We start from the raw sequence: 15,288 nt of genomic DNA, 5'->3' as shown, positions 1-15,288 counted from the left end.
CTGAGAGAACTAAGGAGGGACAGGAAAGCAACGTTCCTGGCCCCCAGTGACCTAATAACATGAAAAGTGAATTCAACCCATGGTCAGTAAATCTCCCTGGGTAAAAGGATGAGCACCAAATGAATTTCTTGCTTGACAGAAGCACACAACAGAAATTGTTAATATGTGTGTGGCCATTTCTGAGTAACCCTCACCTTCTTTGACATGCCACTGTTGGATGCTGGTGATCCATGTTGCCACCACACTACATAAAGCCTGGCCCATACAGGTTTTTAATTAAATTCCCCTAAAGGATGGTCAAATCGACCTGTCTTCGTTGGAAGAGTAGCTGTGAATCAGTGTCCTGAGAATACATACTTTCCCCACGGCCTTCCTCTATCCCCAGAGGCTGTCACATTGCCTCACTGATCTATGTCTCTCTCTCCCTGGCTTTTAAGCAGAAGCATGACGAAGACAGAGAACGAAAACCCAGTGTAGTTTCCATAGCAACATTCTTAGAAAGAAAGAAATGAAAGAGGAAAAAAAGTGAAACTCTACTATGATTTGAGTTCTGAGCCTCAGTGAATGAGCTGTCTGTTGTAAACAGTCAGTGCTAGATGGTTATTTATGTAACAACAATAGAGTGGGTTCCCCAGGTGGCTCTAGTGATAACCCACAGAAGGCAATAAGAGACAGAGGTCCCATCCCTGGGTCAGGACAAGCCCCTGGAGGAGGATGGCGACTCACTCCAGTATTCTTGCCTGGAGAATCCCACTGATCAGAGAAGCCTGGCAGACTATAGTCCATAGTGCTCATGGAGTCGAGCATGACTGAAGTGGCTTAGCACGCAGTAGAGATATATCAGAATTCCTTCAGTTCCAGATTTTCCCAGTAGAGGGTGGAAACCTGAATAGCATAAGACCTAAATGAAGGGAGGTACAGTCACACATACACCTCTTGATCTGATATTGGACACTGTATTAAAGAGTACAGCCTATTCATGTTTATTCTGGTATCCTGGTATTTTCACTAACTTTGAGGTAGATAGCATATAAAATATTTGTTATCTCGCTTCAAAGAGCATATTAAAACCTGAAGGACAAACAAATATTGAATGAATTTTCTGAAAGAAAGCAATGTACTACACATGAATAAAATGCAAACTGAAAGCCAGTACTTTGAGTACATATGGATTGCACTGAAGAACTCAGTGCTGAGTAGTGTTAATGAAAGAACCTTCAATGAAAATGGCATGTGGCTTTATAAAAATGGAGAAGTGTGAATTGATAGTAACCCAACAGAAATTTTTCCTGTGTGGGAAAAAGCAGAATGAAAACTCTTAAGCTTCCAAATGAAATAGGTAAAGGTATACCTGGGGTAGTACATTTCACTTGTTTGTCTATGAAAGATAAAAGTGTTTGGTAGGATAGGCAGGATAGGTATGTTATTGAAAAACAGAAATTTATATTTAATTTTAAAAGTAGCAGGTAGTTCTGAGATGTTCTTGAGTCGCTCAGGGATCTTAAGTGCTAAGTGCTTGAGAAACATGACATGTAGCACCATATAGAATACATTCCTTGGCTATAGGATAAACCATGCCAGAGACAGAAAAACCCAAAGTGAATTTTAAATGTATACAGTTTTTGCGTGGAAGGTGAGTCTAGTTATTCTAATAATGGCAAGATAAGAATAAATTGAATGTCTACTCTTTTCCACTTAGAGAAGACCCTTTAACATTTCTTTTAATTTCGGCTTAATTTTGATGAACATTTTTAGTTTTTGTTTGTTTGTTTTTAACTAGGAAATTCTATATCATTCCTTCAATTCTAAATGATGATCTTACTAGGCAGAGTAGCCTAGGTTGTAGGTTTTTTCTTTTCAGCACTGTAAATGTCTCATGCCCCTCCCTTATGGCCTGCAAAGTTCCTGGAGAAAAATCAGCTGTTACTTTTATGAAGGTTCCTCTGAAAATGACTGATTTTCTCTTGCTGCTTTTAGCATTTTCTGTCTTTGAGTTTTGCCATTTTAATTCCAGTATGTCTTGGAGTGGGTCTGTGTTGATCTTGTTGGGGACCCTTTGTGGTTCCTGTATTTGGAGATCGGTTGCATTTTTCAAGTTTGGAAAGTTTCCATCCACAATTTCACCAAATGCATTTTCAATGCTTTTTTCTTTGTCTTCTCCTCCTGGGGCCTCTATGATGTGAATGTTAGTATATTTGATGTTGCTCCAGAGGTCTTTGAACTGTTCTCATTGTTTTATTTTTTGCTCTTATTGGGTAATTTCCATTATTCTTTCTTCCGGATCACTTATGCATTCTTTGTAACACCTAGTCTGCTGTTAATTCCTTCTAGTGTGGTTTTCATTTTAGTTATTTTATTCTCCAGTTTGAACTGTTTTTTTCTTATATTTTCTAGATCCTTATTAAGATTCTCACTGTGTTCATCCATTATTTTTCCTAATTTACTTAGCATTCTTATTACTAATGCTTTGAACACTTTATCTGGTAAATTATTTGTTAGCTGCTTTTTCAGGGGTTTTCTCTTATTTTTTGAATTGAAACAGATTCCTCTGTCTTCTCATTTTGCTTAAGTATCTCCGAAATTAGGTAAAATGGTTACCTATCAGGGTCTTGAAGGGATGTTCTTGTGTAGGAGAATTCTTACACACTCTGCATGTACTGAGTGCCTTTGGCGGAGAGCTGGATTTGACATGAGCATGAGTGATATCTTTCCCCTGGGTGTGCTTGAATGTCTATCTAAGATGGGCTTCACGTGATAACACTTGCAACCATTGCTAAGAGCTCACAATGTAGCCAGTATTGTACTCAATAAATTTCATGCACTACCACATTTACAGTCTTCAAAAATAACCCAAAAATGTTTATTAAAATGCCCATTTTAATGGAAATGGGGGAAGTTAAATATTCACAGTTGATGCGACTGACATTTGTTTGTTTTTTTTTTTTTTTTAGTTTTATTTTATTAGTTGGAGGCCAATTACTTCACAACATTTCAGTGGGTTTTGTCATACATTGACACGAATCAGCCATTGAGTTACACGTATTCCCCATCCCAATCCCCCCTCCCACCTCCCTCTCCACCCGACTCCTCTGGGTCCTCCCAGTGCACCAGGCCCGAGCACTCGTCTCATGCATCCCACCTGGGCTAGTGATCTGATCCACCATAGATAATATACATGCTGTTCTTTTGAAACATCCCACCCTCACCTTCTCCCACGGAGTTCAAAAGTCTGTTCTGTACTTCTGTGTTTCTTTTTCTGTTTTGCATATAGGGTTATCGTTACCATCTTTCTAAATTCCGTATATATGTGTTAGTATGCTGTAATGTTCTTTATCTTTCTGGCTTACTTCACTCTGTATAATGGGCTCCAGTTTCGTCCATCTCATTAGAACTGATTCAAATGAATTCTTTTTAACGGCTGAGTAATATTCCATGGTGTATATGTACCACAGCTTCCTTATCCATTCATCTGCGGATGGGCATCTAGGCTGCTTCCATGTCCTGGCTATTATAAACAGTGCTGCGATGAACATTGGGGTGCACGTGTCTCTTTCAGATCTGGTTTCCTCGGTGAGTATGCCCAGAAGTGGTATTGCTGGGTCATATGGCAGTTCTATTTCCAGTTTTTTAAGAAATCTCCACACTGTTTTCCATAGTGGCTGTACTAGTTTGCATTCCCACCAACAGTGTAAGAGGGTTCCCTTTTCTCCACACCCTCTCCAGCATTTATTGCTTGTAGACTTTTGGATAGCAGCCATCCTGACTGGCGTGTAATGGTATCTCATTGTGGTTTTGATTTGGATTTCTCTAATAATGAGTGATGTTGAGCATCTTTTTGTGTGTTTGTTAGCCATCTGTATGTCTTCTTTGGAGAAATGTCTGTTTAGTTCTTTGGCCCATTTTTTGATTGGGTCATTTATTTTTCTGGAATTGAGCTTCAGGAGTTGCTTGTATATTTTTGAGATTAATCCTTTGTCTGTTTCTTCATTTGCTATTATTTTCTCCCAATCTGAGGGCTGTCTTTTCACCTTACTTATAGTTTCCTTTGTAGTGCAAAAGCTTTTAAGTTTCATTAGGTCCCATTTGTTTAGTTTTGCTTTTATTTCCAATATTCTGGGAGGTGGGTCATAGAGGATCCTGCTGAGATTTATGTCAGAGAGTGTTTTGCCTATGTTCTCCTCTAGGAGTTTTATAGTTTCTGGTCTTACATTTAGATCTTTAATCCATTTTGAGTTTATTTTTGTGTATGGTGTTAGAAAGTGTTCTAGTTTCATTCTTTTACAAGTGGTTGACCAGTTTTCCCAGCACCACTTGTTAAAGAGGTTGTCTTTTTTCCATTGTATATCCTTGCCTCCTTTGTCAAAGATAAGGTGTCCATAGGTTCGTGGATTTATCTCTGGGCTTTCTATTCTGTTCCATTGATCTATATTTCTGTCTTTGTGCCAGTACCATACTGTCTTGATGACTGTGGCTTTGTAGTAGAGTCTGAAGTCAGGGAGGGTGATTCCTCCAGTTCCATTCTTCTTTCTCAAGATTACTTTGGCTATTCGTGGTTTTCTGTATTTCCATACAAATTGTGAAATTATTTGTTCTAGTTCTGTGAAAAATACCGTTGGTAGCTTGATAGGGATTGCATTGAATCTATAGATTGCTTTGGGTAGAATAGCCATTTTGACAATACTGATTCTTCCAATCCATGAACACGGTATGTTTCTCCATCTGTTTGTGTCCTCTTTGATTTCTTTCATCAGTGTTTTATAGTTTTCTATGTACAGGTCTTTTGTTTCTTTAGGTAGATATACTCCTAAGTATTTTATTCTTTTTGTTGCAATGGTGAATGGTATTGTTTCCTTAATTTCTCTTTCTGTTTTCTCATTGTTAGTGTATAGAAATGCAAGGGATTTCTGTGTGTTAATTTTATATCCTGCAACTTTACTATATTCGTTGATTAGCTCTAGTAATTTTCTGGTAGAGTCTTTACTGTAATCAAAAATCTTCCAGGAAACAAAAGCCCAGGACCAGATGGCTTCACAGCTGAATTCTACCAAAAATTTAGAGAAGAGCTAACACCTATCTTACTCAAACTCTTCCAGAAAATTGCAGAAGAAGGTAAGCTTCCAAACTCATTCTATGAGGCCACCATCACCCTAATTCCAAAACCAGACAAAGATGCCACAAAAAAAGAAAACTACAGGCCAATATCACTGATGAACATAGATGCAAAAATCCTTAACAAAATTCTAGCAAACAGAATCCAACAACATATTAAAAAAATCATACACCATGACCAAGTGGGCTTTATCTCAGGAATGCAAGGATTCTTTAATATCCGCAAGTCAATCAATGTAATACACCACATTAACAAGTTGAAAGATAAAAACCATATGATTATCTCAATAGATGCAGAGAAAGCCTTTGACAAAATTCAACACCCGTTTATGATTAAAACTCTCCAGAAAGCAGGAATAGAGGGAACATACCTCAACATAATAAAAGCTATATATGACAAACCCACAGCAAGCATCACCCTCAATGGTGAAAAATTGAAAGCATTTCCCCTGAAATCAGGAACAAGACAGGGGTGCCCACTCTCACCACTACTATTCAACATAGTCTTGGAAGTTTTGGCCACAGCAATCAGAGCAGAAAAAGAAGTAAAAGGAATCCAGATAGGAAAAGAAGAAGTGAAACTCTTGCTGTTTGCAGATGACATGATCCTCTACATAGCAAACCCTAAAGACTCTACGCGACTGACATTTGAACCAGACTTCAAAGCTCATGACCCTTCCATCACAGCCTACTGTGTGTGAGTCATGTGTTGTAAGAGCTGAATGAGATGGAGGGATTGCCATGGCTTGATGTTAAGTGGGTTAGGGTGAAGAAGAAAGCTCCAAAGACAGGGCAACAGCAGCATGGTCAGGAGTAATGGGGATATTTGGAGGACAGGACTTCAGCGTGTCATTTTCAGTTTGGAGAGAAGCTGTCCCTGTAGTTTTCACTGATTGCATTTTAATTGATAGCAGCAGGGGTAGCTCTGTGTACCTTTTGATAAGCTTTCTGTAGTCTGGAAAATTTCAGATATTGCAGGGGATGGAGCACCCGAGTTAATGCACTTTCTAGTCATGCTAATGTGTGCGTGCACTAGGAGGCAGAAGAAGGTCAGCCTGAAAAGAGAACCACCAGTAGCTGAAGTTAGAATTGTTCTTTCTACCAGCCTTCAGCAATATGTCCTTTTTAACTTTCTCTGGCCCTCCTCTTGCAAAGTTGAAACTTTTGGTCTAAGTTTTAATAGAACTTGAGCAAGTGTTCAATCCTAAAATCTTAATATACATGTCTAAAATTCGTCCAAGTCTCCCTCCACAAAGGCATGTGAAGAAAGAAAGCATTTCATGTTTCATTGCATATTTTCCTCAATTCTTTCCCCGAATGATAACCCCGAGGTCTAATATTAATAGTACATCTTATGCTTCTTTACCTAACTTGCATGGTGAATACTTTATAGTACAAAATATACTTTCCACTGATGGGCAAGGAAAGATGAAAAGGATAATGGCAGTTTCATGTCAACAACAGGGGAATGTGGGTTTGGGATTAGCTTAATCTTGAACAGTGATAAGGGGGATTAATACTAAGATGCAACAACACCAAGATGCAACAATGTTGATGTTAGCAGCTTGTCTGCGCCTTGAGACAAGGCAGAAGTTTATAAGCATAGAGTTTAGAATGTGGATTCTTCAGGCAGAGACTAAATTCAAGTCCTGGCTTTATTACTTCCTGGTTCTGGGACTTGAGTAGTTACTTAATATACTTCAGCCTGTTTCCTCACCTGAAAAAATGGAAATAGTAGTAGCACCAATTTATTTGGTAATTATAATTAGAAATACTACATATGAAGTGTATAAAACAGAGCCTGGATCTTTATGTGATTGAAGACAGCTGTTCCTAAGAGCAAAGATGGCTAGACAGGCAGTGAAGTTAATGCAGCCAGAGAGAAAGAGGACTCTGCATGGCAGAGCCACAGTGATGACTTCAAAATGAGATAGGAGATGAGGCTGAAAGAGCCTGGAAAATGGGTTTCTACACAGTATCTACCCAAGACTACGCAGCATGCACATGTATGTGTCATGCTAACCCTGGGAAGCACAGAGCCTAGTAGGCAGAGAATCACCTGTATACACCCATGTGTGTGGATTTGAGTGTGTGTGTGGTGGTACATACTCACATGCATGCGCATTCTGCCACTCAACACTAAATTGTAGAAATAAGTTTCTTCTCATTCTTCCTTGCTCAGTCTCACTGAATACAAGTAAAACCCAAAATATCACAGTTGGGCATAGAAGACTTCTAATGTCTTCACATAAACATACAGAGAATAAATTTCCCTCATCAGAAACAAAACTGACAAGAGCAGCTATTGTTAGAATAACACCTCATTTAGTTGTAAGGGATAATTGTCATCCTGACATATATCCATTTCATCATTTGCATGTCAGTTACTCTGGTAGTTTTACAGAATACATCTTTGACAAACAATTTCTCTAATTACTTTGGTTGTTCCTGTGGAAACCACAACCCAGGTTAGACTTGTTTAAATACTACAGTCTCTACACTTTGTCTAGCAATAGAGATCTGGAAGGTCTACTATTTTAAGATAATCAGTGGGCTACCCTAGACTCTTCAATTATCTCAAAACCCAGTTGTCAGTGACTGCAGACAGTCCAGGTACCTAAGATTTTGTCCAAGTTACAATCTGTAATCATTTCTGTCTTATGTACTCTTATCCCTACATTTTTAAACTTGTAGTTACAGTGTCCCTATGATATGGCAAACTTTAGATTTTCAAGCTAGTAATTTCCTGTATTGTTTCAATCCATCCTTCATGTGGGCTATAGTATTGATACCCTATACAGTGTGTTCCCTTTAATAGCTTCTAAATAATTACTTAAATTCTAATATTGCTTTCTTTCTTGACAATAGTTCTTAAGTGTTAAATCAATCACAGATTAATTGAAACTTCCTCACTATTTTTCCTTTTCTCTCCATAAATTAGCTTTAGTTTCATTTTCTTTCATGGACCTTTCCCCCCCTTCTCTTCAGGCATCCTCAGAGAGCAACTAAAATTCTTTGGCTCTGTAGTTTTGAAGTGTGCAATTTGGAAGGAATATGGGTCTGGAGGGAATTAAATTAACTAGAAGCACTCTGATTTTTGATTAAATTGCTTTCTTCAAAGATATTAGAGAACATTCCAGGTATTCATTTTAAAATTTTTCTTCAAAAATGGGAAAAACCCATTTCAGTTCAGACAATTTTAGTTCCTCTTTTGCTTTACTTCTAAGGTTTGTACTCAAAATACCTTTATCACGTCTTTAGTACAAAGTCCCAGACATTAAGAAAATACATTTATTGAATTTAACTTGGTGAAAATGAGAGACAGGAAATGGAGAGTGAGGCTCAACCAGAAAATAAAGAGAAAGTAGAAAGCCAGAGCAGTAAGGCATGGAGGAACTGTGGTGGTGGTTTAGTCGCTCAGTGGTGTCCGACTCTGGCGACCCCATGAACTGTAGCCTGCTAACTCCTCTGTCCATGGAGTTTCCCAGGCAAGAATACTGAAGTGGGCTGCGATCTTCCCGACCAAGGAATTGAACCCACATCACCTGCATTGCAGGCAGATTCTTTACCGATGGAGGTATGGAGGGGCTGTATCCTAAAGCAAAGGGTAAAAATTTCCAATGATGGAGAATTTAAACAGTGGTCAAAAACTATAAGAGTAATGTGCAGAAAGAACAAAGGACACGACCCTGTGGAAGAGGTTCTGAGAGCATGACTCTAAGACACAGGTTTGTGCAGCGTGCATAGAAACAACTATAGGGAGCCATCATGGATGGCAGTGAGGCCACCAGGCAGCATATTTCTCCCTTTCTGAATGGGTGAAAAGTAATTTTGTGACTGTGAGAAATCAGTGAGGACAGCCCTACTGAATTAGTCAACATGACTAAGGCCTTGGCTGGACCACTGTATCTATTCCTGGAATTATTTTACTGGAGGCTGTGCCTCAGAAAACACCTCAAGAGACATGGTAAAGCAAAATCAGCTCAAGAATGGCCATTGAACATCTGCACGTTTTAAAAGCTTATCATGTGGATGACTAGGTTTTCAGTTTTTCTCATCACTTAGGTCTGCTTGTTTCACATAGGCACTCAGAGAATGTATAGCGCACTTGGGGAACTATTAATAAAAGAGTGGTTGCAATTCAGGAAATGCCATGGTGAACTCCTTATTGCCAAATTTAGACTTAAATTGAAGAAAGTAGGGTAAACCACTAGATCATTCAGGTATGGCCTAAATCAAATCCCTTATGATTATATAATGGAAGTGAGAAATAGATTTAAGGGACTAGATCTGATAGAGTACCTGATGAACTATGGATGGAGGTTCATGACACTGTACAGGAGACAGGGGTCAAGACCATCTCTAAGAAAAAGAAATGCAAAAAAGCAAAATGGCTGTCTGAGGAGGCCTTACAAATAGCTGTGAAAAGAAGAGAAGTGAAAAGCAAATGAGAAAAGGAAACATATACCCATTTGAATTCAGAGTTTGAAGGAATAGCAAGGAGAGATAAGAAAAACTTCCTCAGTGATCAGTACAAAGAAATAGATGAAAACGATAGAATGGGAAAGACTAGAGATCTCTTTAAGAAGATTAGAGATACCAAGGAAACATTTTATGCAAAGATGGGGACAATAAAGGAAAGAAATGGTATGGACCTAACAGAAGCAGAAGATATTAAGAAGAGGTGGCAAGAATACACAGAAGAACTGTACAAAAAAGATCTTCACAACCCAGATAATCACGATGTTGTGATCACTCACCTAGAGCCAGACATCCTGGAATGCGAAGTCAAGTGGGCCTTAGGAAGCATCACTACGAACAAAGCTAGTGGAGATGAGCTATTGCAAATCCCAAAAGATGATGCTGTGAAAGTGATGCATGCAGTATGCCAGCAAATTTGGAAAACTCAGCAGTGGCCACAGGACTGGAAAAGGTCAGTTTTCATTTCAATCCCAAAGAAAGGCAATGCCAACGAATGCTCAAATCGCACAATTGCACTCATCTCACATGCTAGTAAAGTAATGCTCAAAATTCTCCAAGCCAGGCTTCAACAGTACCTGAACCATAAACTTCCAGATGTTCAAGCTGGTTTTAGAAAAGGCAGAGGAACCAGAGATCAAATTGCCAACATCTGTGGGATCACCAAAAAAGCATGAGAGTTCTAGAAAAAAAAAAAATTATTTCTGCTTTATTATCTATGCCAAAGCCTTTGTGTGGATCACAATAAACTGGAAAATTCTGAAAGAGATGTCGATAGCAGACCACCTGATCTGCCTCTTGAGAAATCTGTATGCAGGTTAGCAACAGTTAGAACTGGACATGGAACAGCAGACTGGTTCTGAATCAGGAAAGGAGTACGTCAAGGCTGTATATTGTCACCCTGCTTATTTAGCTTATATGCAGAGTACATAATGAGAAATGCTGGGCTGGATGAAGCATAAGCTGGAATCAAGTTTGCCTGGAGAAATATCAATAACCTCAGATATGCAGATGACACCACACTTATGCAAAAAGCGAAGAAAAACTAAAGAGCCTCTTGATGAAAGTGAAAGAGGAGAGTGAAAAAGTTGGCTCAAAGCTCAAGATTCAGAAAACAAGGATCATGGCATCCAGTCCCATCAATTCAAGTCAAATAGATGGGGAAAGAGTGGGAACAGAGACAAACTTTATTTTTGGGGGCTCCAAAATCACTGCAGATGGTGATTGCAGCCATGAAATTAAAAAACACTTATCCTTGGAACGTTATGACCAACCTAGACAACATATTAAAAAGCAGAGACATTACTTTGTCAACAAAGGTTCATCTAGTCAAGGCTATGGTTTTTCCAGTAGTCATGTGTGAATGTGAGAGTTGGACTAGAAAGAAAGCTGAGCGCTGAAGAATTGATGCTTTTGAACTGTGGTGTTGGAGAAGACTCTTGAGAGTCCCTTGGACTGCAAGGAGATCGAACCAGTCCATCCTAAAGGAAATCAGTCCTAAATACTCATTTGAAGGACTGATATTGAAGCTGAAACTCCAATACTCTGGCCACCTGATGCAAATAACTGACTCATTTGAAAAGACTCTGATGCTGGGAAAGATTGAGGGTCAGAGGAAAAGGGGATGACAGAGGATGAGATGGTTGGATGGCATCACCGACTCAATGGAAATGAGTTTGAGTAAACTCTGGGAGTTGGTGATAAACAGGGAGGCCTGGCATGCTGCAGTCCATGGGCTCGCAGAGTCGGACACGACTGAGCAACTAAACTGAACTGTTAACTAAGATTGATCTTCCTGGAAGGAAACCCATCTAACTATTCTTCTCTGATATACTTTAATGGATTCCAGTTGCCTTAGTATTACACCTAAGTTTCTTAAGATGACTTGAAAAGTTCTTCATTTGGGGTCTAACTTTCTGGTGGGCTAATTATTTTCACTATTTCTTCACACCTTTTTCTTCCCATCATTACTAAATAACTTGCATTTTCTTAACAAACATAATGTGTTCTACTGTACTTGGAGGCTGTCAGGCATGCTGTTCCATCTGCTGTGTAGTTCCATTCCTACTATGGTTTTTGGCCTTTCCTGTTTCTAGTTCAAGATATGTCTCCTATATTAGAACATAAAGGAAAAGCTTGCCATATCTGACTGAAAAGCTCTTCCCTAGTCTTGTTGCTTACCACACCATAGCATGAATACCTCCTTTCCATCTCTCCCATTAGACAGAAATGGCTTTTAGGGAGATGTCATGTAATCCAGTCAGTTTTGCTCTTCATTGCCTGCAAAGTGTCTGATGTATAAATTTATTCATATTGGCTGAGTGGAAGGCACAGTGAATTGGGGGTAATTTTATTAGAAGACCGAAGAGATAAATAACAGTATTCAATAGAATGGGGACATAGAGATTGTTCAAGAGAAGTTCCACATCCGATTAATTTGGTGATATTTAAAGTGACTAAAGAAGACAATTTAGATGCTATAAATGAACTTTATTTAACTGTTCATGAAGGAGATTGTTTCCATTTGGTGAACTGCAAAATGGAATGGAAGGTAGAAAACTTTTATAGGATAAAAAACAAGACAGAGAAATGTAGAAAATATCTGATTGTCTGGGACAACATAGTCGGCCTTGTTTAGGGTGAGAGAGAACAAGGAAATAAGTATAGATCCCAGAGATAGCTTGACTTTTAGAATTGGATGATCAAACATACTGAGTTTCTAGTAAGAAAAATAGCATTTACAGTGACATGAAAATTAATCAGGTTTTGGTCTGTTGATGTGTCACCCCAGGCAGGGGCAGTTCCATCTTGGGACTAGAAATTTATTTCTACATGGAGAGGACCTCTACTTGATGAAATAAAAAACTCAGAACTTTTTAAAAAGATGAGTTACCCACAACAGTTTATCATGCCTCTGTTTTATGACACCTGAATCTTCTTATGAAGTTAAAATTTTATCTTTGACTTCTTATATATTGTGATGTTTCCATAAGTGTGTGTATGTGTGATTTTTCTTAAAGTAAGTGAAACTTCATCTTTTTTTTTTAATCCCCCAAAGGTCCTGACAAAGTACCATGCACACAGTTGGCATTTACAGATTTATGTTTAAGGAAGTATTTTTTGAATGAAATACTCTTGGAAGATAGGTTTTCTAGACTGTTAAAATTAAAAACCAAATGATGTCAAATCTATAACCCATTATTTTTACAGATTGATCATAATATTTCCTTTACATATAAAAAACTGACATTATAAAGGATGAGGCTATACCCCCTATTTTCTTTATTCTGTCAGTAGAATTAAGTGTTCTTCAGCAAAATCCCATAGCTGTAGAATAGAACGTATCCTGTTGTGGCTATCATTACCAGTGAATTTAAATAGTTTTATCCATTTGAATATTTAATATCAGGCAGATAAAGTTAGCTCTTTAAATGTTTAATTTTCAATCCAAGACTGTGATAGTATTTGTTTAATGTGGAGATAGGATTTAAGTATCATAGAAGCTATGGCAAGATTTTCTTGGAAATCCACACATAATTTAACAGAATAGTGATTTGCAAAATGTAGTTCTTGAACCAGAAGCATGGGTGTTATGTACGAACTCCTTAGAGATACAAATTCTCAGCCTCTCTAGAAAGTCAAGTCAGGTCTCTTTCTACCAGGTCAGAAAGTCTTGGGTGGGCCCAGGCAATCTGTGTTTTAAAAAGCCATCCAGATAATTCTGATGTAAAATAAATTTTGAAATTTATTGGAATAAACTTTTCGCAGCACCAAGCAGTAAGATCAGAGATGGCAGTGGCACTTGAGGACCTCAGGATCTTCTAACCGTGAACTTTCCCTGGGAACTGCCAGTATATTTCCATGCTGCCTCTCCAGTGCCAAACTTTGACTTAGTCTACATTTTCCTGACAGTAGAAAACACCAAGAACTGTTTATCATGTATGGCAAAAGGCCAAAGAATACCTGACCTTATTGATTTAGCAAGCATTAGAATAACTGAGAATAGAAAACTTGTAGAGTAAGTTTTTCATCAAGTTCAAGATGACCGACAATACATTTACTCTTCTTGCATGCTCTATGACTGCATGAAAGTTGTTCAGTTGTGTCTGACTCTTTGTGACCCCATGGACTGAATAATCCATGGAATTCTCCAGGCCAGAATACTGGAGTGGGTAGCCTTTCCCTTCTCCAGGGAATCTTCCCAACCCAGGGATCGAACCCAGGTCTTGCGCATTGCAGGTGGATTCTTTACCAGCTGAGCCACAAGGGAAGCCCATGTGACTGCTTATGCAATGATAAACCCCCTGGATGTTTGGCAAATTTACATGTTTGGGCACAATATCAACCAGATAGTGAGAAAAAGTCTTCAGTACCTTTGAGGCAATGGATATCTGTCTCTTTTTAAATGTAAGTATCAGTTCAATTGTGTTCTTTTACATTCTGTCGTCCTGATAGTGTTTTTTATGTTTTACTGTTTTCCTGTCCTCATCTCTCTTCTGATAGTTTCCTATATAGTAAGGGGAGAAGGAAATGGCAACCCACTCCAGTATTCATACCTAGATATTACTTTGGACAGAGGAGCCTGGTGGGTTGCTGGTCATATAGTCACACAGAGTCAGACACAACTGAAGCAACTTAGCGTGCGTGCATGCATTGGAGAAGGAAATGGCAACCCACTCCAGTATTCTTGCCTGGAGAATCCCAGGGACAGAGGAGTCTGGTGGGCTGCCGTCTATGGGATCACACATAGTCGGACACGACTGAAGCGACTTAGCAGCAACAGCAGCAAGGGGAGTTTAGCAGATTATTAAAGGCTATTTTAGGAAATCATATCAATATGATATGTCCATTTGCATCTTTCCAATGCTCAACAAGTTGATTGCTCATACTTTGCCCGACTTCAGTATTAGTTCTGCAGTCCTGTAACATTGCTTGCTGTTACATTTGTTACTAATGTTCATGTAACCTTACTTGCTGACTACACTATTTGTGTTGGTCAGTGACAAAAGTTATTTAAGAAACATCACATTATTTGTGGATAGTTTTGTTTTGGTGGATAATTTCCTTTTTATTTAAACATCTCTGGAAGGAATATGGCTTTTTTGAATAAAATCAAATGGAAAGTAATTTCAACTCTTCATATCAAAGAGCTGAAGCAAAAGAAAAAATTTTATACATATGCATATTCTTATACATATCGCATGTGACAGAGAGAAATGAAAAGTTATAGCTTCATTTTCTTATATCTCTAGGAAGCTATAAAAGTGCATATGTGACTCAGGTCATCTCATAAAGAAAAAATAATATGTAACATATAAAATACAGAGATGTTTAATGGGATTATAAAATCTGGACTGTCTACTTATTTTCTAGTAGCAAATTTATTCATTATTGTCACTATTAATAATAGTAATATCATTATGAATCTGTGAATATATTAAAAACCCCATTATTTGCATTATCCACAAAAGATAATTTTCCCTCTGGGATTTAATTGTGGCTTTTGAAGGAGAGAATTGAAATCGTTATGAAGTGCTGCCAGATTGATACCTTTCTGCTCCTGGGTCTACTACTCATTAATATTTATGTAAGGATTTTACTTTCTATGTGAGAGGAGTGAGTTAAATACAAGACACTGTGATGTGTTGAAAATGTGAAAAGGTGATATGCAGCCCAGTGTTCTCACACTTGGATCTGTAG

The sequence above is a fragment of the Muntiacus reevesi genome, chromosome 8, assembly GCF_963930625.1.
Source record: "Muntiacus reevesi chromosome 8, mMunRee1.1, whole genome shotgun sequence".
NCBI lineage: Eukaryota > Metazoa > Chordata > Mammalia > Artiodactyla > Cervidae > Muntiacus > Muntiacus reevesi.
Note: the sequence above shows the minus strand (reverse complement) of the source record.